This window comes from Balaenoptera physalus (assembly GCF_965194825.1).
Source record: "Balaenoptera physalus genome assembly, chromosome: 18".
NCBI classification, from domain to species: domain Eukaryota; kingdom Metazoa; phylum Chordata; class Mammalia; order Artiodactyla; family Balaenopteridae; genus Balaenoptera; species Balaenoptera physalus.
The window spans coordinates 6,676,727-6,698,374 of NC_138899.1; the positions used below are offsets into that span (position 1 = coordinate 6,676,727).

The 21,648-nt window shown below is 36.0% G+C and overlaps 1 long non-coding RNA gene across 1 annotated transcript; it reads right to left on the reverse strand.

Annotated features, from left to right (window-relative positions):
* Positions 1–11,392: 11,392 nt before the first annotated feature.
* Positions 11,393–19,514, reverse strand: LOC309647427. The gene is made up of 2 exons (XR_014256045.1): positions 18,464–19,514; positions 11,393–18,433 (listed from the first exon to the last, which is right to left on the reverse strand). It is a non-coding gene; the product is annotated as an uncharacterized lncRNA (long non-coding RNA).
* Between the last annotated feature and the right edge of the window lie 2,134 nt (positions 19,515–21,648).

Consider the following 21,648-nt stretch of genomic DNA (forward strand, 5'->3'; position numbering starts at 1 on the left):
TTCCTACATCTACTTGGAGCATTGGCCATAATCAGGATACTATACTAGGTACTACTGATGGAGAAAAGACAGAGAGGAGTAGAGAGATAAATATAATGCAGTCCCTATTCTCCAAGGCAAATGCCCATTTGGTAGATACCAAACACAGGATCATAAACAATTCAAAGGAAATACAAATATATCCTATTGGGAATGAGGAAAAGAAGATGATACTTTTGATGATAAGAAGAAAACATTTAATGTGAATCCTAAACTCTTAGTATAAAAATGACAATTGAGAAAAGAAAAGAAATACTAGTTGGAGGAAATGGTGTAAAAGACTAAGAGGAAAATGTCAGATATGTTCTTGAAAACAAAACCAAACCTAGATTAGCGTCTACACTCAGAGGAATTAATGACGGAGAAGGCTTAAAAGAAAAGTCTGTGGTAGAGATTGGAGGGCTTTATTATGAGTGCCAGATTGAGTTCAAGTTTAATTAATTACTGAATGGGAAATCATGAAAGTTTTAATGACAAGAATTTTGATATGATCAGATTAACAATGTCAATTATGAAGCAGTTGCAAAACCTGCATAGACTCTTAGCAAACAAATCAAAGAGGCATAAATCCTTGACATATGACATTTTGAATGCCCTGGTGACATCTATCATCCTTTTCTTTCTAAACAGAAAAATATACCTGTTTTTAAGACAATCTGATGTGAAGAAAATTCATAGGTAAATGTTACGGAAGATTTGTCAGTGCTTCTTAAAATTTGGACATCAATTGCCCTTTAGTGAATTATACATATGTAATATCAATATTGGAATAAATAATTTGAAAATAATAAAATAAAACAACTAAAATGTATTTTAAGTTAAAGAAAATATAGGTGTTATATCAATGGAAGAGATGTCATCATTTATAAAAAAAATCTTTGTCAGTGGTGTTAGACAATTTGCTAAGTCATAACTCACGTTAAGACTGATAAGAAAACAAAGACTTTTATACCAAGAAATTTTAGTGCAAAAAGTTGTTGAGCATTTCCTCCTTAAAAATGTTCTGCACATATCGACTTGTTAATATTCTTAGTATATATTATTGTATTTGACTTTAAAATAAAATGTATGCTAACATGCAAGAGGATAATAGTTCATTTTTCATATTGTGCGTAATTAATTTTTTTATGCCTAACATTGTAATTTGATTAAAAAATTTTGCTTGGAGCCTTTTGTTCTGATTTCAAATACTATATATTTATCATTAACTTCTCAGAAATATTGTGACTTGTGCCTGTTTTCATTATTAGAACTGTGATTGTCAATAATGCCTTTGTAGCTATGTGCTCTTCTCTACCTCCAACAATAAAATTAATTTTGTATGAGAAATTTTATTTTTTAACTTATTCTCGGAAAATTTAATTGATTAATTTCTTGTTTTTTTTTTTAAAGGAACCATTTTGAGATATGTCAGAGCACACGGTTCTTTTTTCTTTTTTTTTTTTAATTTTATTTATTTATGGCTGTGTTGGGTCTTCGTTTCTGTGCGAGGGCTTTCTCTAGTTGCGGCAAGTGGGGGCCACTCTTCATCGCGGTGCGCGGGCCTCTCACTGTCGCGGCCTCTCCCGTTGTGGAGCACAGGCTCCAGACGCGCAGGCTCAGTAGTTGTGGCTCACGGGCCCAGTTGCTCCGCGGCATGTGGGATCTTCCCAGACCAGGGCTTGAACCCATGTCCCCTGCATTAGCAGGCAGATTCTCAACCACTGCGCCACCAGGGAAGCCCCGATTGATTAGTTTTAATGAAAAGGAATGCTTCAGTGGATTCTTGTTTCTGTTTGACAAAGTTTTGTAACACACATTGTACGGGGGATCACCTGGCCGATAATACCCAGTTTTCACTTATGTTATCATCATGCTTTTGATCTGAACTTTGATTTTCCAGATGTTTACATAGAATCATCACACTCAGGTACTGAATTTATCTCAGTCTATTCAGAGTCACATTCCTCATTTGCACTGAAGTTACCATATTACTTTTATTGTACTTTATAGTGAGGAGTAGTTTTAAATTACTATTCTTCTCAGTACTTTATGTTTGAATTAACCGCTTTTGAAGGATATAATCATTTTGGTAGACATAACGAATATTAATAAGGAGAATAGAAATTTAAGAAAACTAAACAATGCCATCCAAATTATATTAAAAAATATTTACAAACATACTTTTTATTATCAGTCATGCTGGGCTGAGCACTGTAGCCCTTATAGCTTATGTATAACCTTACAGAGCATAACAGTTTTTAAATCTAATTAATTACTTTGTGAAAAATATAACTAGATAATAATAATTATTATTTTAATAATAATTTAATTTAATTCCACAATATTAAATGAAAACAGGGACATGTTTTCATCTATTATTTTTCTTCAGAAACCAACAGTTTCCTTCTGAGCATAATTTGAGAAACTCTTATTCTTCCCTCAATTTTGTTATCTACCTGCTGCTGTTACTTCCTTTATGATATCAGGTGTGGCAGCCAATCCATTCTTTCTATGCCACCAGTAGATGTCGTAAGGCTTACCTTCCTTCTCCTTTATGTGTTTGTATCACTCTCTTGGAATGACTGACCCAGGCGTGGTGATACCTTCAAGGAGTACAGAAACTTAAATAAGAATGAACATGTTGCCAGGGCTAAGGTATATTCTAGACCTATGAGTCACAGCTCTCCCAAGAAGTAAAAAACATTAGCTTCTAATTTCCCTTTATTGACTGGATGTATGATGGATTATAGATAATAGTGAACAATGGCAAGGAAATCCAAGTGTCCCATGAAATACTGACATTCCGCTATATCCACTTAAAGCTGAAATTTATCCTTTGCTGATAGCATCTTTCCTTGAGTTTACAATAATACGTTTCCTTTTACTTATGAGTTCTGTGTTTAAGTAATTTAGTTACTATTTTATTCTATTTTTAGGCAACTCATTAGTAGAAAATAAATTCAAGTGCTGAAGGAATATGTCAGTTACTAAAATCAGGACTTGATATCTTAGCATATAGGTCAGGACATAATGATCAAGGTACAATCAGAATTGAGTCAGCAGAATAAGCTTTCTGCCCCTTCTGGGAATCCCAGTGGTGCCATACTAATGCAGATGTTAACAAGGGGGAAAACTGGGTACTAGGTATATGGGAACAATCTGTATTATCTTCAAAACTTTTCTGTAAATCTAAAGCTATTCTAAAATAAAAAGTTTATTTAAAAAAAAAGAGTTGAGTCAGCAGATAGTCAGGAATTGTTCCTGCCATAGGTTGAAAGGGAAACAATAGGCAGAAAGGAGAAATCCCTGGAAACAAATTTAGCTCTAGCAAATGAAACTCAAGAGTTAAAGTGGACGGTAGATAACGCCCCTAAAAACTTGGAGACACAGCAGGGAGGGCAGTGGAATTCAAAGACCAAGTAGTAAGCAGTGCTGAGCACTGCAGGGGCATGCCAAGTTTAGGTGTGAGTTCCAGAAGTGAAAATGGGTAGAAAAATTCAGACAAGGAAGAGCCAGAGAGATACAGGAATGACGATGTGGGAGAAAAGCTCCTCCAATAGCCAAATGGATTGCGATAAGTGAGTGTTTCCAGATGGTGTTGGACTAGATTTAGTCAGTTATGTTTGTTCTTTACTTCTCCCGTTGTGAAGAGTTTCTATCCTGGTCTCCAAGGGGTGGTTGATTCCACTTGTAATAGTTGAACTCGTAGGTCAGGGAAGAAAAGACTGTGGGAAAGCTTGTTAGTGATGAGATGAAGATTTGAAAAAGGCGGAGCATGAACAATCAACAGTGGGAAAAACAAAGAAGAAACAGACACAAGAGATGTTTATAAGGCAGAGTTAGGACACCTTGGTGACCAACTGCACCCAGAGGACAAGGAGAGAGCACATAATCCTGCAAGATTCTGAGCTTGAATGATGAGGACATAAAGGTGAGAAGGAAGAGAATGCATTTACATTCAGACATGCTTCATTTGAAGTTGCAAGGCTACACGCAGGTGGGGACATCTGCAAAGCATTTGAGCGTATAGGTTGAGAAAACTGGAACAAATCAGGGTTGAAGATAATCATATATACAGAAGTAAATTTCCACGATTAGGAGTGGATGAGATTATTAAAGCAGAGTTTTATGGCAGGAACATGATCTAGGGAAGAATTTTGAAAAATGTTTAAGGGCTAGGTTTATGAAGAGAAGCCAGTTGATGAGATGAAAGGCATGTTGGTCAAAGAAGTAGGAGACTCCGGAATATGCAATAACGTGTGAGTTTAAGGAGATGTTTGCATGGCTTTTCTTTCTCAAGGGCTGGAATAATTTTCAGGTGAGGTGCCTGTGGCTTCGCGTGAAGCCTTTCATTGTGTGTGTTGGAATGAAAGAGAGGCAGTTACACATAATCATTGTATAGATCATCATGATCATCATTATTATTACTATTATTATTATTCCAAGGATAAGGCATGTAAGCACAAAATCATTAAACACACATTATTTGATACAGTTTGCAAACATGGTGAATTCCTAATTGTCCCACTGATGTAGTGGATTTTCAATGTATCTCATGCCAAACAGATAAATGTGTTTCTTCTCTCCTCCTCTAGGGTAAGAATAGGTTTATGCTGTCTTCACTAACTCGCACCCAAACCAGAGTCTCATGGGTCTGAGCAGGGGATGGATGGTATATCTAATTCCTGGCGTTACATTTACCAATACTTCCCAGTTACAAATATCAAATTCTGAAACTAAACGTAAATATTTAGTGAGAGGCAAAGGTGTAGATGCACTTCTCTCTGAACAGGATTCATGCTAGACAGTGGAGGAGAGGAGATTGCTACAAACAAAGCAGAGGAGGGCAGTGCCTGGAGAGGTCTTAAAAAGAGGAAGGAAGGGGTTGAGGAGGTGGAAGTGTTGAGGCTTGGAGCCCAGACACGGAGGACTAGCGACAGAGCCTTGAGGAAAGTTTCTGATAAAAGCTAAAGTGTCCTAGCACCCTTCATTTTAAAGGTCTGGGATGGTAAAGTGCAAGATGAAACTACACGAAGGCCCTCTTTTCATCAATTCTACATCAATTCACAGTCCAATACAAAGAAAGCAAATACAATGCTTGCTTGGTTTTTTCCTTTATTAAATACAAGGAAAGCTTTGGAACCAAGAAGGCCATGTCCAACTCCAAGAAAACACTTGTGCGTACTGCTTTATGCCTTATTATTCAGGAAGTTGGTAATTTGGCAAATTAAAAGTCAGAAAAGAAACTATTTCTGGAGGAACAAAGATATTTTGTATTTTCCTGCTTCTCACATTACCATCTCACGATTTCTTTCATAATAAAGGCATGTCCAATAGTTTTGATTCACACATACCAAATCTATTAACTTTTACCAAGTTACCAATTCTAAATTTAAGAAACATTTGTAAAATCACCTGCAGTCATTCAATTTCATGTAAATAATAAGTTTATATAGTCATGTTGAATATAAATGCTCAAGTATATTTGGGTACAATAACAGTAATCCCAATCCACGAGTCTTTACTCTAATTTTTTCTGACAATATTATTACCTTAGCATACGCGTCATTCTGCCTCTCACAGAAAGCAGCTCTATTTTTTTGCCTATACTCCTACTTAACAGCAGTCATTAATTTACTGATACCCTGTCTATCAGGCCCACATCATCTTGATTAGGGCTGTTATCCTAATCAAAAGGCTGATAATTAAGACTATCCATCTGTAGAGTTCTAAGTGCTAAGATGAGTTGAAGATCCTAATTAAGATTATTTAGGTGTTACTTAAATGCCATCATTTGATTCAGCTAATCATACCAGTAGGTACATTAGATTTGCATTAATGTTCTTCTGAAGCCAGCAGCTATTTAGGTAAATCAGAAGTGTATATTAAAGACACTATTTCAAACATCTTTATTTGAAAGTGATATTGAGACAATATGGCAAGGTAAGCAGGATGTTAGAACAGCTAGGTTATTTCAATGTTTCTTAATTTACTCTATGGTAATAAGTGGAGTATTTAAAATAAACAGCCTTTTATTGAATTTGCTGTTTATCTTTCATCATCTTGCACCCTCACTCTCTCATACACGCACACGCAGGCCAAAAGTGATGCATTTTTACCAGTACTTCCCATTTTGTCACCGAAACTTACTGTAATATGCTAAAAGTCTCTGCAAACTAAGTTTCCTAAATAGCAATGCTTATGTTCAATAAACGGTATTTGTCCCAATCAATGCCTGATGCCGCCTTGCAAAAAATTAATAACAGAATACTTAGTTTTTGAAAGTCACATGAATATCTAATTATCCTCTAATAAAAACAAGCATGAAAATTAGTACAGTAAAATATAATTCATTAATATCTTCTTTTCTCTTACTTTATCCTTGGTTAATAGAAAATACAAAATAGATTACTCTGTTTAAAATTGTATAGGTATAATGGACTAAAGTGTGTTCTTAGTAACCTATGCTGTGTTGCTTTCAGTTTACTTTTACCCACATTTTGATGATGAATAATGTTACTATTTGTAGAGGGGAGGGGGTTGCATTTATTTGAAAGAATTATTCTTACAAAGTATGGGATCTATATATATATTTTTAAAGGTGCAACCCATTCTTTTTTTTTTATTTTATTATTTATTAATTAATTTATTTTTGGCTGTGTTGAGTCTTCGTTTCTATGAGAGGGCTTTCTTTAGTTGTGGCGAGTGGGGGCCACTCTTCATCACGGTGCGCGGGCCTCTCACTATTGCGGCCTCTCCCGTTGCGGAGCACAAGCTCCAGACGCGCAGGCTCAGTAGTTGTGGCTCATGGGCCCAGTTGCTCCACGGCATGTGGAATCTTCCCAGACCAGGGCTCGAACCCGTGTCCCCTGCATTGGCAGGCAGATTCTCAACCACTGTGCCACCAGGGAAGCCCGTGATCTATATTTTGAGTTCTCTTGTTCTGGTGTGAAAAGGAAAGAAAACATATACTTGAGTTTTCTGTTAATGTGCAACTTCTGACATCGTATTAAGAGATGTATTTCAGGTGGGACAAGCAGAACTGATAAAAAGGGATATCGTATAAGGAAAGGGAAGTGAACTAAAGTTTATAAAGTTTCTGCTTTGTGCTCTATATGGTTTGTAACATATATTGTAGCTATTACAACTTTTTGTTCCGGGGTAAAAGTGTGTGAATGCCTGTTAAATATCTATATTATTTACACATCGAATCAGTTCTAAATTCCTTAAGTGTATAGATATTTTAATGTTTTTTTTTACTACTGAATATTGGACTTTTAAGGATATGCATGATTTCTAGAAATGACTACTCATTTTTCATGATTTATATCATATACTAATACTTGTGTTTGAGATATGGCATACTTTATAACTCATATGATGTTCAAAGACACTGCTTTATGTTTCAAATCATAATTTTAAAATATAGCTGGCTTTAACTTTCATAATTTCTACAGTAACCTTTAAAAATCTTAGGGCATTTGTAAGTATCAACCTATTGTCTATACACACATTAATAAAACAATTACAATTATCCAGATGCTCCAGTGTCATTTTCTCTGCCCTCAGCTATTAAGGGGTTGGGTGGTAAACTTAGAGATAGTGCTTAAACACCCCAAAGAATAACATGGAGAACAGAGTAGCTCAGGTAACCAGAACATTGCCTAATCAGGCACTGAATAATTTAGAGATGAATATATTTGGAACTATTAAAACATTGAGGCTACTAATGACAGCACTTAGTAGTCTCAGTTTTCTTGAAAAGTGACAAAAATTCCTTATTTATGGCTCTTTTTTTATAATGTGACCAATGTATATTTTGCCTTAATGGTTTACTAAAATTAATTTGCTTTTACTACAAAGAATACACATTTACTTGAAATTTTATTTACATTGCCAGTAAAACCCTAATTACTTTAAGTTAACCTGTAGCCTTCTTGATAGATGTCTATTTCATTTTGTTGAATGATATTTTTGTTTTGAGAAACTTACTGAACATTAAAAATTGTGAATAAGAATGAACATAAGTTGTAAATATAAATTCAAGCATAAAATATTGCAAATGTGCTAAGAGTAAGGTTACCATTATTTATTGGGCACGTACTATTGTGTACTAGGCACTTAATATATATTTTACCCTTCACCACCCTGTAAATGGACATGATTGTCCTCCTTTGACAGCACTAATATAATTAACATCACCCAGCTAACTCTCAGTATTTCTGAGAACATCTTTCTCATCTACAAAGTGGGAATAACAATATCTACTTTTTACAGATATTTAAGACTCAAGATTCTTGTTTTCACATTTTTTTCTTAAAAAAAGCTCATCTTGCAATCTTTCTCCTCTCAGTAAATGACAACTTCATTCTTCCATTTCCCGGGTTAAAAACCCTTGGAGACATCTTTGATGGTTTTCTTTTCTCTTCATTCCATAATTATTTCATAAACAAATCCCATTAGCTTCCTTTCATCATGCATCTGTATTCCCACTTCTCACTATCATTACTGCATTAATTCAAGCCCATGCTTCGCTGGTAGGATGACAACAGTAGTCCCCAAAATAGCTCCCTGTTTCCGCTCTCACCACCATGTCCTGCCCACCCAGAGTTTTCAACCCAGTAGCCAGAGGAAGCTGTAAAAATGCAAATCAGTTCATGCCACTTGCTGTGATTTCAATGTTTGTGTTCCCCCCAAAATCATACTTTGAAATCCTAAATCCCAATGCCATGGCAGTAGGAGGAGGGACCTTTGGGAGGAGCTTAAGTCATGAGGGTGGGGCCCTTATAAGTGGGATTAGCACTCTTATAAGCAAGACTCCCGAGAGCTGCCTCACCCCTTCCAGCACGTGAGCATTCAAAGAGAAGTCTGGGACAGAAGAGGGCCCTCACCAGACCATGTTGACTCCCTGATCTCAAACTTCAGCCTCCAGAACTGTGAGGAATAAGTTTCTGTTTTTTATAAGCCATCCAGTGTGTGGTACTTTGTTACAGCAGCCTGAACGGACTGAGACACCACTCCTGTGCTCGGAATCCCCCAATAGCTAAGTCAAGATGTTATCACTGCCTCCTTCCTATATTACCCACCCACCCACCATGACCCTCAGCACTCTGTTCCCGGACATGAAGACCACTCCTGATTGCAAGCACCTGTGGCTCTTCTCCTAGGAATTACACTGGCTGTACAGTTGGTGATGGCTGCGACAGAGCAGCCTGGAAGCACAGAGAGTTGATACCCCTGGGAGCAGCCCTCAGCCAATGACAGAAGGAAGCGGTGGATTAGACTTCAGCATTCTGAGCCCTCAGGTGAGACGGGTCTGAAGTCTGCCATGTTATCTCCCAGAGATCCCAACAGAATGCAATTCCAGTTGCCCTGGGCAGTAACCAGCTGCTGAATGATCTCTATATTTGCTCCCTCTCCCACTTCAGTACTGCTATTTCCTAGACTCTCCTCCCAAATGAACACCTCAGCCTCAAATCCTTGTCTCAGGGATTGATTCTGCATGAGCCCTTCTTGCCCAGAGACAACATCCTACAAAATCTCCTCTGAAAGTAATAAACAGTAATTAAGTACAAAAAGGAATATAAACAAAGAAAATATAAAAACAAGTTATTAGGTTAAAATGAAATTAATTTGGGAAATTAAATAAAGATTAGAATTGTGTGTGCTTTTTTACAGACTCCACACTAATTCAATTTCATTTACATAGACTAGAAATGTATATGATTTTGATTACAATGATCATTCTCACAACTGCAAAGGCTTTTTGGGTGATTCAGGGTATTTGCTTAGCATAGGAACGTTTACTTAGAAAGGACATTTAAAATTTTTTTCACATTGGCTAAAATATACAAGCCAACATTTCCTGCACTTGACCTTAGAAGCTCATCTTTCTGGAATATTTCTTTAGCCTTTGCCAAAGTGTTTACTTTCCTAATTACCTCCTGTTACATTGGTTAAGTTCCCTTATGCTGGCCTGGAGAGTTCTTCTAGCCCACCGGTATTTGCACTTGGAATTTAAATATTTGCCAGAGTACTTGCCCTGTTCTTTAGTCATCAGTTAGCAAAGTCAAACATCATTTAGTCTCCTGCTCCACAACCAGCATGGAGGGAATGCTAGTCTATCTTTCCTTTTTTGTTTATCTGTCCTGGAACAACATACGTTTTCAATGGCAGGGTCACTGATTATTCATTCATTCACCATCCGCTGAACATCTATATGACAGGCACAAAATTTGACCTGTGAATTTAAGGAGCTTTACCCTAATGGGCAGAGACAGATGTGAGCAAATAATTACAAGGTTATTGGACATGTTCTGATGTGCACAACATGAAATGAACACACAGAGGATGAAGCAGGAGCCTCCGACTGGGAAAATGGGGGATGGTGCCCTGGAGGTAAGGAAAAAAAAGTCCTGCAGAAAGAAGTCCAATACCTAGTTTCTACCTTTGTTTAACAGATTGAGATATAATAAACTGTGCATGTTTAAAATGTAGACTTTGATATATTGTATGTATGTGTTTAGACAAATGAAGTCATGAAACTCCACCATAATTAAGGTAATGAACGTAGTCTTCACTCCCAAAAGATTCCTGATGGTTTTTTGTAATTCCTCCCTACTACCAACTCTTTGGATTGTCTCTCCTCCATCCTTTTTTTCTGGGGTGGGGAGAAGGTTGGGGATAGGGAGTGGGGTTTGACTTCTTTCATTCAGAATAATTATTTTGAGATTGATTCTCCTTGTAGCATGTATCCCTGGTTTATTCTTTTTATTACTGAATAGTTATCATAGTTTGTTAATTCATTCATCTGATGATGAAGAGTTAGGATGTTTCGAGTCTTGGGCTATTTCAAATAAAATTGCTATGAAGAATTTTACACACAGAAAGTATAAGTATTCGTAAGGATATATGTATTTATTTCATTTATTTCTCTCAGAAAAGTATTGAGGAATGAAATGACTAAATCGTATGGTAGTTTAAACCTTTAAGAAACTACTAACCTGTTTTCCAAAGTATTTCTATGATTCTTTACTTCCACTACCAGGGTATGAGAGTTCCGGGTCCTCCATATCTCTGCCAATATTTGGTATGGTCATTAAAAAACAATTTAGTCACTCTAAAAGCAGTGAGTGATATCACATTGTGGTCTTAACTTGCATTTTAGTGACTAATGATGGTTACCAACTTTTCATAGTGTTGTTGGCCATACACATATCTTCTCTGGTAATGGATCTCTTCAAATCTTTTGCCCATTTTTTATTGGGTTGTTTGTTTTCTTAGTGTTGAGTTTTGATAGTTTTTTGTATATTATGGGTATAAGCCATCTGTCAGTTACGTGATTGATAAACATGTTCTCCTACTCTGTGGCTTTCCCTACATTTTCTTCAGAGTCAGAAGTTTTTAATTTTGATGAAGTTCATCACTGTTCTTCTTTGTCTGGTCCTTGGCGTGGTATCTAAGAAATGATTGCCTCATCCAAGTTACGAACGCTTTTCTCACATATTTTCTTCTAGAAGATTTAGAGTTTTAAGTTTTATATTTACAGTTAACTTGTCTATCAAGTGCGAGGTATTGATAGATATTTTTTTTGGCTAATAGATTTACAATTATTCAAGCCCCATTTATTTAAAGACTGTCTTTTCTCCACCCAGCTGCCTTTGTGCCTTTGTTGAAAATTAGTTGTCCATAAATGTGTAGTCTATATCTGGACAGTTTATTCTGTTCCAATGGTCTGTTTGTATCATTACATGTAGGACCCCCAGCAAGAGTTAAAATAACCCCCTACATAAACCACAGAGACATTCTTCCTGCTCTGGCAGGTCCAGCTAACTCACTATCCTCCAGGCTTCTTGCACATTCTCTTCCCCATCCCTAGTTCTCTTTTATGTTTCATCACAGATTGTCTCAGAAGTCTGAATTTTTCACCTGGAAATCCTGTTAAAATGTTTTAAATTAGTTGTGCTTGGGTGGGACTCGCAAACTGCATCCCCGAGAACAACACATGTGTATATCCCTTTACAGTACTTAATCTGTCAAATCAGTACTTAAGAACAAAGTTCTTATTCCAGCAGATTTGTTGCAATAAAATCGGTCAGTGGAATACTGGGAAATGTGAGAAAAACATTCCTAACATCGTAGGGTAACTGAGATACTTGCCATCAATTTTTTTTTTTATCACGTCAGTGATTCCATCTTATGAAAGCATTTATCTGTTTTGCAGTAGATTTTTAATGTGCTAGAATTCCCAACACATATTAGGTGAATTTTAAAATTATATTAAATGGAATTATATTTTATAATAGCTTGAGTAAGAATATTCATATCTGATATGGAGTTAATACCTGAAATATACAAGGAACGCATACAAATCAACAGCAAAAACACACATACCTCAATTAAAACATGGGCAAAGGATCTGAATAGACATGTTTCCAAAGAAGACATACAAATTCCCAGCAGGTACATAAAAAGGTGCATCGCTAATCATCAGGGAAATTCAAATCAAAACCACAGTGAGATATCACCTCACACCTGCTAGGATGTCTATTCTCAAAAAGAATAGAAAACCAGTGCTGGCTGGGATGTGGAGAAAAGGCAACCCTTATGCCCTGCTGGTGGGAATGCAAACTGGTGCCGCCACTATGGAAATCATTATGGAAGTTCCTCAAGAAGTTAAAAACAGAATTACCATATGATCCAGCAATCCCACTCCTGGGTATATGCTGAAGAAAAATGAAATCATTATCTGAAAAGGATATCTGTATTCCTGTTGTACACAGAAGTGTTATTCACAATAGCCAAGGTACGGAAATAATAGCCTATGGGTCTGTCAGTGAATGAATGGATCAAGAAAATGTATACATATGTTCCATTGTATATAGTTCATTGTGTATATATATATATGGAATGGCCTATATTCAAAGGAATATTATTCAATCTTTTAAAAGAAGGAAATCCTGTCATTTGCGACAACATGAATGAAACTAGAGGGCATTATGCTGAGTGAAATAAGTCAGATGGAGAAAAATAAATACTGGATGGTGTCACTTATATATGCAATCTTAAAAAAAAAAGGTTGAACTCGTAGGAAGAGCAAAGTAGAAAAATGGTTGCCTGGGGGTGGGAGAAATAGGGAGAGGTTGGTAAAAGGGTACAAACTTTCAGCTCTAAGATGAATAAAGTCCGAGTGAATGTATAACATGGTGACTATAGTTAATAACACTGTATTTGATAATTGAAATTTGCCAAGAGAGAAGGAATTAAATGTTCACACCAAACAAACCAAAAAAAGAGGTAAATATGTGAGGTGATAGATGTGCTAATTAATTCAGTGGAGAGGCGTCCTTTCACAAGGTATACGTATAACAAATCATCACACTCTACACTTTAAATATCTTACAACTTTATTTGTCAATTATACCTCAATAAAACAGAAAGAAATAAAAGGCAAAGCTATCTTTTGGATTACAGAAAGAAAGAGTACCAGTCCTATTCAAACGGTTAAAGACAATTAAAAATATGGCTATGATTAAGTGAAAGAAAATCAAAATCAGTTCTTAATGATTCTGAAAGCATGTGACTAACAGCACTAAGATAGCAGCAAGCCTGTGAACCCTTGGAGAGGGGAAGTAATTTACTCCAGACAAATGAGCTCATCCTCACGGGCTGCTTTGCAAGGAGCTCTGGGACCAGTCCTGCCTCTCTTGCTGTACAAACCTGGTGCAAGTTTCCAGACCTGCTGAAGGTGTCACCTCCTCCTCGTGGCTGGCTTTTCCCCCTTGTTCTGTGGGTAACTGTGAGGTAGTCTTGGCACCAAGCCAGGCATTCTGCATCCCAAGTGAAAACCACACAATAAAAACACCCTCTTCTTGTGAAGATAGTTTGAAAGCTTGTGTGAGGCCTCAACACGTTTCTTGATGAATTCTCTGTGGATTCAACTTTGCTTCTTGCTGAGAAGTGTTCACTGACATGGCCTTCTGGTGTTGAAATATTTGTATTTAATTTACCTTAGCATATGGCGCAGAGACACCCTAACCCTGATTTGACTCATTTAAGAATTAATATTATTTATACTTGCTTGCTTATAGGTAGAGTTTCTATGTTCATACAGGCAGCATCTTTCCAAGACATCAGTCTAACAAGTAACCCAGCCATGAAGTTATTCTCAAAGGTTAAGTATTTGTTAAAAAAATATATGTCAGGAGCTGGAAAGACACGGACATTGTAGTAACCATATCTTATTAGGCTTTTGCTATATGAAACACATCGTGTGGCTGGGGTCAGGTCCTGTTTAAATGCACGTGGGATATTTGCCCTTGCTTACACAGCCATATGTGGCCCAGGGAATCATTTTCATGTCCACTGTAATGTAATACAAGGATGCAAATGAGAATTTCTATTACATAGAAATAAAGTACTCTCCCTATACCTCTTTAACTCTCCAACATTTCGTATGTCATCAAATATTCCTGGCAAAAATGTATGTTAGAAAAATGTAGATTAGAAACGTATATTTGTGCATAGCAGGTTCATGGAAAAATACAGCCACATTTTTGGTGGCTGTAATGGAGAATTCGGGAAGTCTTTCCCTGTGACTGAAGGATGACGGAAGAAATGAAGAGTTTTCCTATTTACTACAACTTGCTCCTGGCTTTGAAGAATACTTTGCTCCAAATCTGTGGCTCTGTGTGCCTCCTTAGCCTGGTGGACTCTTAGCTATGTTCTGACTTCAATTACTTACTCTGAAGCTTAAAATGACACTGCAAACTTTTTTCAGCTAGGGAGACTGTAGGAAGGGAAGAGAAAGCAAAATCTATAGACTTTCTCATTCTTTCATTTTTTTTCTCTTCTGGATATGTCTTTCTTCCTGCAGATTTTTTTTCTGTTGCAGTTTGTGTCAAGGGAAAGGAGAGTTTCTGACTTCTTGGAGATTTTCACTTCTTATCACTTTTCAGAGGAAACCCCCTGCAGTACTTCCCGTCATCAATTTTCCGTCTCCCCCTACTTTGCCCACAGCTCCACTGCTAGGAAACTTCCTGTGTCATATGTCTTCCGGCCTGCCCTGTGGTTAAGATGTCAGGCCTGTTTGCAGGATGACACAGAAGGATGAACGGCACGGAAAAGGAGCCCACAAGCACGGCAGACATATGTTCGATGTGTACTTGAAGGTAATGTGATGAAGATCACATTTTGCATCAAGGGAAAGAAGGATACGTTGGTTAACAGATGGTACTGGGCCAATTGGCTAACCATGTGGAAAAGGAAATAAAGTTAAACCCCTACCTCACAACATGCATCGTAATAAAATCCAGATGAATTAAACCACAGAACTACTGAAATAAAACAGAAGTGAATATATACTGTTGGCATAAAGGAAGCCTATGGAAGCACACATGCAAAGACAGAAAGTAAGGGAAAGACCAATAAATCTGACCACATAGCATGAATTTTCTCCCTGGTAAAGAAGCTAAACTACAGACAAACACATAATTTGTAATATATAGCTGGAACATTAATATTTAATTTATAAGTATCTCCTAATATTAACTAATGGAATACATCATTAGAAAATCGAACCTAAGAAAGTGTAGGCGAATAAACAACAAATACAAGTTAATGCAACAGTCAAATTTTATCTTATCTATAAGATGGGAACTTAAAATGCATTATTCAGTATTTACAAGGCTGGGGGAAAATACAGCCTCTCATATATACCTTAAGGTTTAAATTGGTTCTTCATGGTGAGCAATTGGAAAAATGTATCAAAAGCCTTAAAAATATGTACATTTTTCTGCCAAATTCCATTTTTAATATTTAAGGAAAACTTAAAATCAATATGTTATTTAAAATATTCAAGTATTGAAAACAATTTACATATTAAATTATAAAGGTTTGCCTAAATAAATTATAGCACAAAAAAGGGGATGCTATATATCTATTTTAAAGTTTTTGTAGGATATTATTTAAAACCATGGGTAAACAATTACTACTTAGTTATTAAGTATGAATTAATGGCATACATGAAATTTTAAAAAAACAGTATATAAAGTCTGACAACTTAAAATGTATATATTTATACATTTTAACGAACTGATGAGGTTTATATTTTTTTAAATGCACTTTTTAAATCAAATAATAATGTTTAAAAAGTGTAATCGCTATTTGTACATATCACACAATGTTATAATAGGTTTCTTTAAAATCAAACGAATTGACAAATGTCCCTTTCATAAACTTTTTTTGATTATTGCTGGCAGGTAATTAGGTGATTAGAAAAGGATAAGCAGATACACTGGGGAAAATATGGGAAAATTTTGCTTTTCAAACTTATTTTTCCTGCCAGTTTTATTGAAATATAATTGACAAACATACTGTATACATTTAAGGTGTACAGCATAATTCAAACTTTTATTCCTTGGTTGAAATAAACCATGTTTATTCCATGCTTCTACCTTTCCATGAAATTCCACCAACCACTGAGACCTGTTCACAAATTTTGCAATAATTAACCTCTATCCCTTCTTTTCATTTTCTCTGATTTTAATTCATGAATGTATTTTTTACGTGACTTCCTCAATTTCCTGGTACGTAAAATGGGAATAGTATTCCCAAGTTTTAGGATTGTTTGAAGAGCAGATATAATGCAAATACAAACCCTTGTGCGTGTTGAGGTGAGTTGATCTTTGAAATTCAAAGTCTTGGAAATCTGCTGGAATTCTGGCAAGGGTCAGGGGACTTGATGTTTAACCAGTTTCCCAGGCCTGCAAATCCACAGGCTGCTGCATGGGCTTTCCTGTTCCAAAACTCATTATCCAATGCATTACCATTGATTTTCCTCTACAAGGCAATTTATCTCAGCCATCTTTGATGCAGTGAATATTATCTAAAAGTGGGGAGACTGAGAAGTTATGAGAACTGTTTTGAGTCACCCTATTCTTTCTGTAAGAATGTGTTCCTCTTTCTAGCTGCTTCCCTTTAAGCTCAGTACATAACAATTACCACTGTATCTAAAACCTCATTAATTTGCTGTCCTAAATGATCATCTCTTTCAACTGTTAGCAACTGGGGGAACCAATCAGAGCCTTTGGAAGTTTGGTCTTTCTCTTCTTTCATCCCACTAGTCTCTGTGAAGTATAGAGTGATTGCAAAGATTTATTTTTCCCCTAAGATCGATTGGCTTGTTTGTCAAAACATATTACTTTTCTCCATTTTACTGGAGAAATTAAAAATTAATATTGCACCTAATACATAATATCTGCTAATTATTGTGCATAAAATTGCTAAATAAAAGTTTGCTGTTTTACTGTTGTTTTCTTAAATGATCTTCATTTGTCAGCTATTACCCCAGAAGACCAAATGCAGAGATTCTCAAGGAAACTATTTTTTCTTGTATGAGCAGTGGTCGTTGTCCTAAAGACATATCCTTTTTGATAAGGCAGGGGTGTGAATACACATGTTGTGCTTCTATATGTGGTAGACACCGATCCTTACAGGTTTGCTACAGGAAAAATCTTTACAGGGTTTTCTGTATTCTCAAAATGTAAAAACAGAAAAGCACAAGGGATGAAATGAAAGTAGAAAGTTGCAGTCATGGAAACCTTCAAATTCCACCTCAAATAGAAAACGAGAGAGTCCTTTGGCCATTTTGGAGTAAGACTGTCTACTTTATTCAGTATCACAGAATTTAAAAAATTGAAGAAGATATGATTTGAGGACTATAATTAAATTTCCTTTCTATGTAACATATTTAGAATGCAGAACTGGATCTCCAAGTTCATCATCAGACCACCTTCACAGCCTTTAAAAGGGCCACAGGTAATCTTGCCAAGGCAGAGAAATATCTGCCTTATTCATATTTCAGAAGATAAGGCTATTCTACCTTACTTAGTAAGGTATTTATATCTTTGCTGCACTAGAAATCATGCCCTAAGCTTATCTGAATCTCCCTTGCTGCACTTCAATAGATTGATAACTAGTTCTATTTAGTTTGAGATTTATGCGTATTCCATTTGATTCAAGGAAGTTAAAAGTGTTTATGACTATTTATCACATCCTAAGAACCTCCTGGTATGCAGGATTTGGAATCAAAATACATAAATTCATGCCCCATCTTCATCATGCATTCACTGTATCACATTCAGCAAGTTATATCTCCTCTCTAAGCCCTAATTTCTTCCTCTGCAACAGTAGAACTTATTTTCTGAAGTCGTGAGAAATCAAATAGGATAATTCATACAAAGGACTTTGTAAATTAAAACACGATGCCACCTAAATATTGGCCACTTTTAATACAGTAAACATGTTCAGTCAACATGATGTCTTGGATCATTCTTTTTAATAATTAAAAAAACAACAACATTGTACCAGATTGGTTTGTCATGCCAGACTTTGTTTCTGAAATGTTAAAAACCTGCCAATTTATATCAGCAATGTTATAAACCTGCCAATTTATGTCAGCGATATATTGTCCTGATCTCAAAATATAGGATCAATTTTTAACTTCCTCTTTCTGTATTAGCTTGTATGTCTATAATGACTAAATCTGTTCACCTCTCCTTAAAATGTCTCTCCCATCCATCCCCCCTCTCCATCCCTGTATGTTTCCTGTATCTTCAACTTTGGCCAAGGAGAAACAGATGTGTCAGACAGACTTATGTTTGAATTCTCCATCTGCTGGTTCCTATTTGTGTGACCTTGGTTATACTGTATAATCTTAAACTTCAATGTTCTCACCTATAAAGTGGGGATAAAACAAACTTGTCACAGTGATTAAATTTAATGAAACTTTCATTATAAACTTTCTGTGTTCAAAATTTTCAATTTTTCACTAAATAAAGTTTAAACTTCTCAGACAGACTTTTGAGACCAGTCCCCTGCTCCCCATCGAACTTTTATCTCTTAATTCTTCTCTTATCTTTATCATCCTCCATGAGATTTTGCTGCCTTGACGTTAGAGGCACAATACTTACATCCTAACAATACCTCTTAAAATAAGGTAATTAAACCTTTGATTCCCTTGTTTTGATATGGATTAAGGAAGGTTTTCTGCATGTATCACAGAATTAATTTTTAGGGAAAATGTGCTAATCTATATCACTGAATATTGGAAGATGCCAAAACTACTTATTTGCATTACTAATTGGCATACCCTTTGGCTCATAATGCGACTGGCTGAAATAAATTTTTCACCATACCTCTTCTGTCTCTCTAAATGAGAGTGACTGACTACAAGCGGAGAGATGGAATCTTTTTCATCCACCGTTCTTTTCTACCAATGAGATGCAGAATCAAACTAAAATGTATAATATTCATTCACCCATCAGATTTATTCACATAAAGGTTGGGGACCAGATGATGACATAACCTTATTTTTTACAGTCTGCTGAAGCTCTCAGGCTTTAAACATCTAAAATGTTTATATTTGGCAAGCATTTCTCACGACCAATCATACACAACTATAAAAATATATGAGGAACAGTGTGAAAAGAATTGTTTCTTTTCTATCAAACATGCCTATTTCATACTGTACATAGCACAGTGCCTAGCAAATAACTCTGAATACATGCTCCTTAATGACTGAATTAAACATATTGTATATTTTTTCTAAATGCATTTCTGCCTAATTAATCACACTTAAATGATCAGTATTTGGATAATAGGCTTCACTGTGCATTAATTTTAAGGAAAGAGCTAGAACTCTGAGCACTCAGGTAAGGCTAGGGAACGGGTACTGGGGGGGTGGTGGGGATGAAGAATGTTTCTGGGGTGGCTCCAGCCCAGAGAAACGTCAAGGTCTAAGAAGAGTTTGATTGTGGAACTAGGGGTACTTCACTGCAGACCTGCATCCATTTATCCAAAGTCAGAGCAAGGACATGAAACAGATCATGGGAGGTTCAGAATGAATTCATTTACCACCTGTCAAGAGCAAGACAGGTAACCAGGTCAGAAACCAGGCAGCCAGAGATGAAAATAGATGAGATGTTAAGAAATATAGGCACAGATGGGAAGTTGATGTCAGGAGCCGAAGAGACCGGACAAAACACCTTGGTGGGTAGAACATTATCACTGCACACAGCGATTGCCTACAGAGAATGCTCAGTGAATGCTAGGGAATCAACAAATAAATTAATAGGACAAATATAAAAGCATTACCGTATAGAGGATCTGATAAAATTAGCTTCTTTAGAACTGGTTCTTTAAGGCTGGAGCCCAACAGAAGAAAATTTACAGAAAAATTCTAATTTAATGTAAGACGATTTTAAGATTCTATGTGGCTAGCTTGAGTCTTTTATGTGAAACCCTTTACGTGGAGCCACTCACTGAAGTGAAGAGGGTGTGAATAGGTAAAAGTGGCAGCTAAAAGTGAGAACATAACCACATTTGTCAGTTTTGTATGGATTTGAATAGCCAAAAATGACCGGAGCTAAGAAAATTAGATCCCAAAATCAAAATCAGCTTTCTAGTTCCACCTAGGGACTAGCCCTGTTTTCAAGAGTCAGTCTTTCCAAGTGAAATGTTTAATCAATTTAATTATATCGAGAAAGCTGAATTGTTGCTGTTTCTTTTATTTCCCTTTATTTTTTCAAATACTTTTAGCAAATTGCTTGTTCTTCAACCATGAATAAAAACAGCAAGAACATTCTCAAAAAAAAGCATATTCCTTCTCAGCAATAAGCCCGATTCCTTTGATGAGCAAAAGAAATTCTGGTCTGTCTTAATGGATTGTTGGCTTTTCATAGAGTAAGGTTATGAATTTAAATTACAAAGAGGGACAACTGGAGAATCCTGGTGTAAACAAGGTAGTGGAACAGTGACCATTGCCAAGGCTGGTATTATTTAGGGGTTTTATAAATGATCCAGAAAGATGGCACAAATTGAAATCTCCTTCTTTGCAGATGACATTCAGTTTTTGGGAGTAAGGAAAGGCCAAGATAATAGAGGTAAATATCTTGTTTTTTTCTAGCTGTTTTGTATTCCAGCTGTTACTTTTGAATGTGCCATTATCAACTTACTGATATACTTTACTATATAGCACTGTGTCTACCTTTCAAAACTTGTGAATGTGAGTTCTTATTTACAGATTCAAAAAACCAACATCAGAATATGGTAGATGTCTCAAGATCATCTGAATAAATGTTCTGGCCCTCCCATTGTGATTCTGAGAATCATATCGCTTTTTGAGAGGCAAAGAGAAAAGATTGAAATTTGGAGATGATGTTAACAATCCTAAAATGCTTTTATAGGCAGGACTATTATCATATACTTTTAATTAGAGGCATATTCAATATAAAACAAGTAATGCATGGTGGTGCCTTAGTTGGGGTAAGAAAAAAAATGCCCTATTCCCTTGGTGCTGAAATTAACTGATTTTCAATATCTTATGCAAATCATTTAATCTGTTTGTATAAAATTTCATGTTTCTTTTAATTAAAAAGTACTAATGATTTAAAATAGCACCCATGATAATTGAAAGTCAAACTAATTTTCAAATTATACCTCCTCTCTTCTGGTAAGGAAATGGAATCAAGAGTATGTGTCAGAAGGAACTTTGCTGATGACAATATGATAAATATCACTCTATTAGTATTTCTTTGTAGCTAGATATTTTTGACAATTCTATTGTAT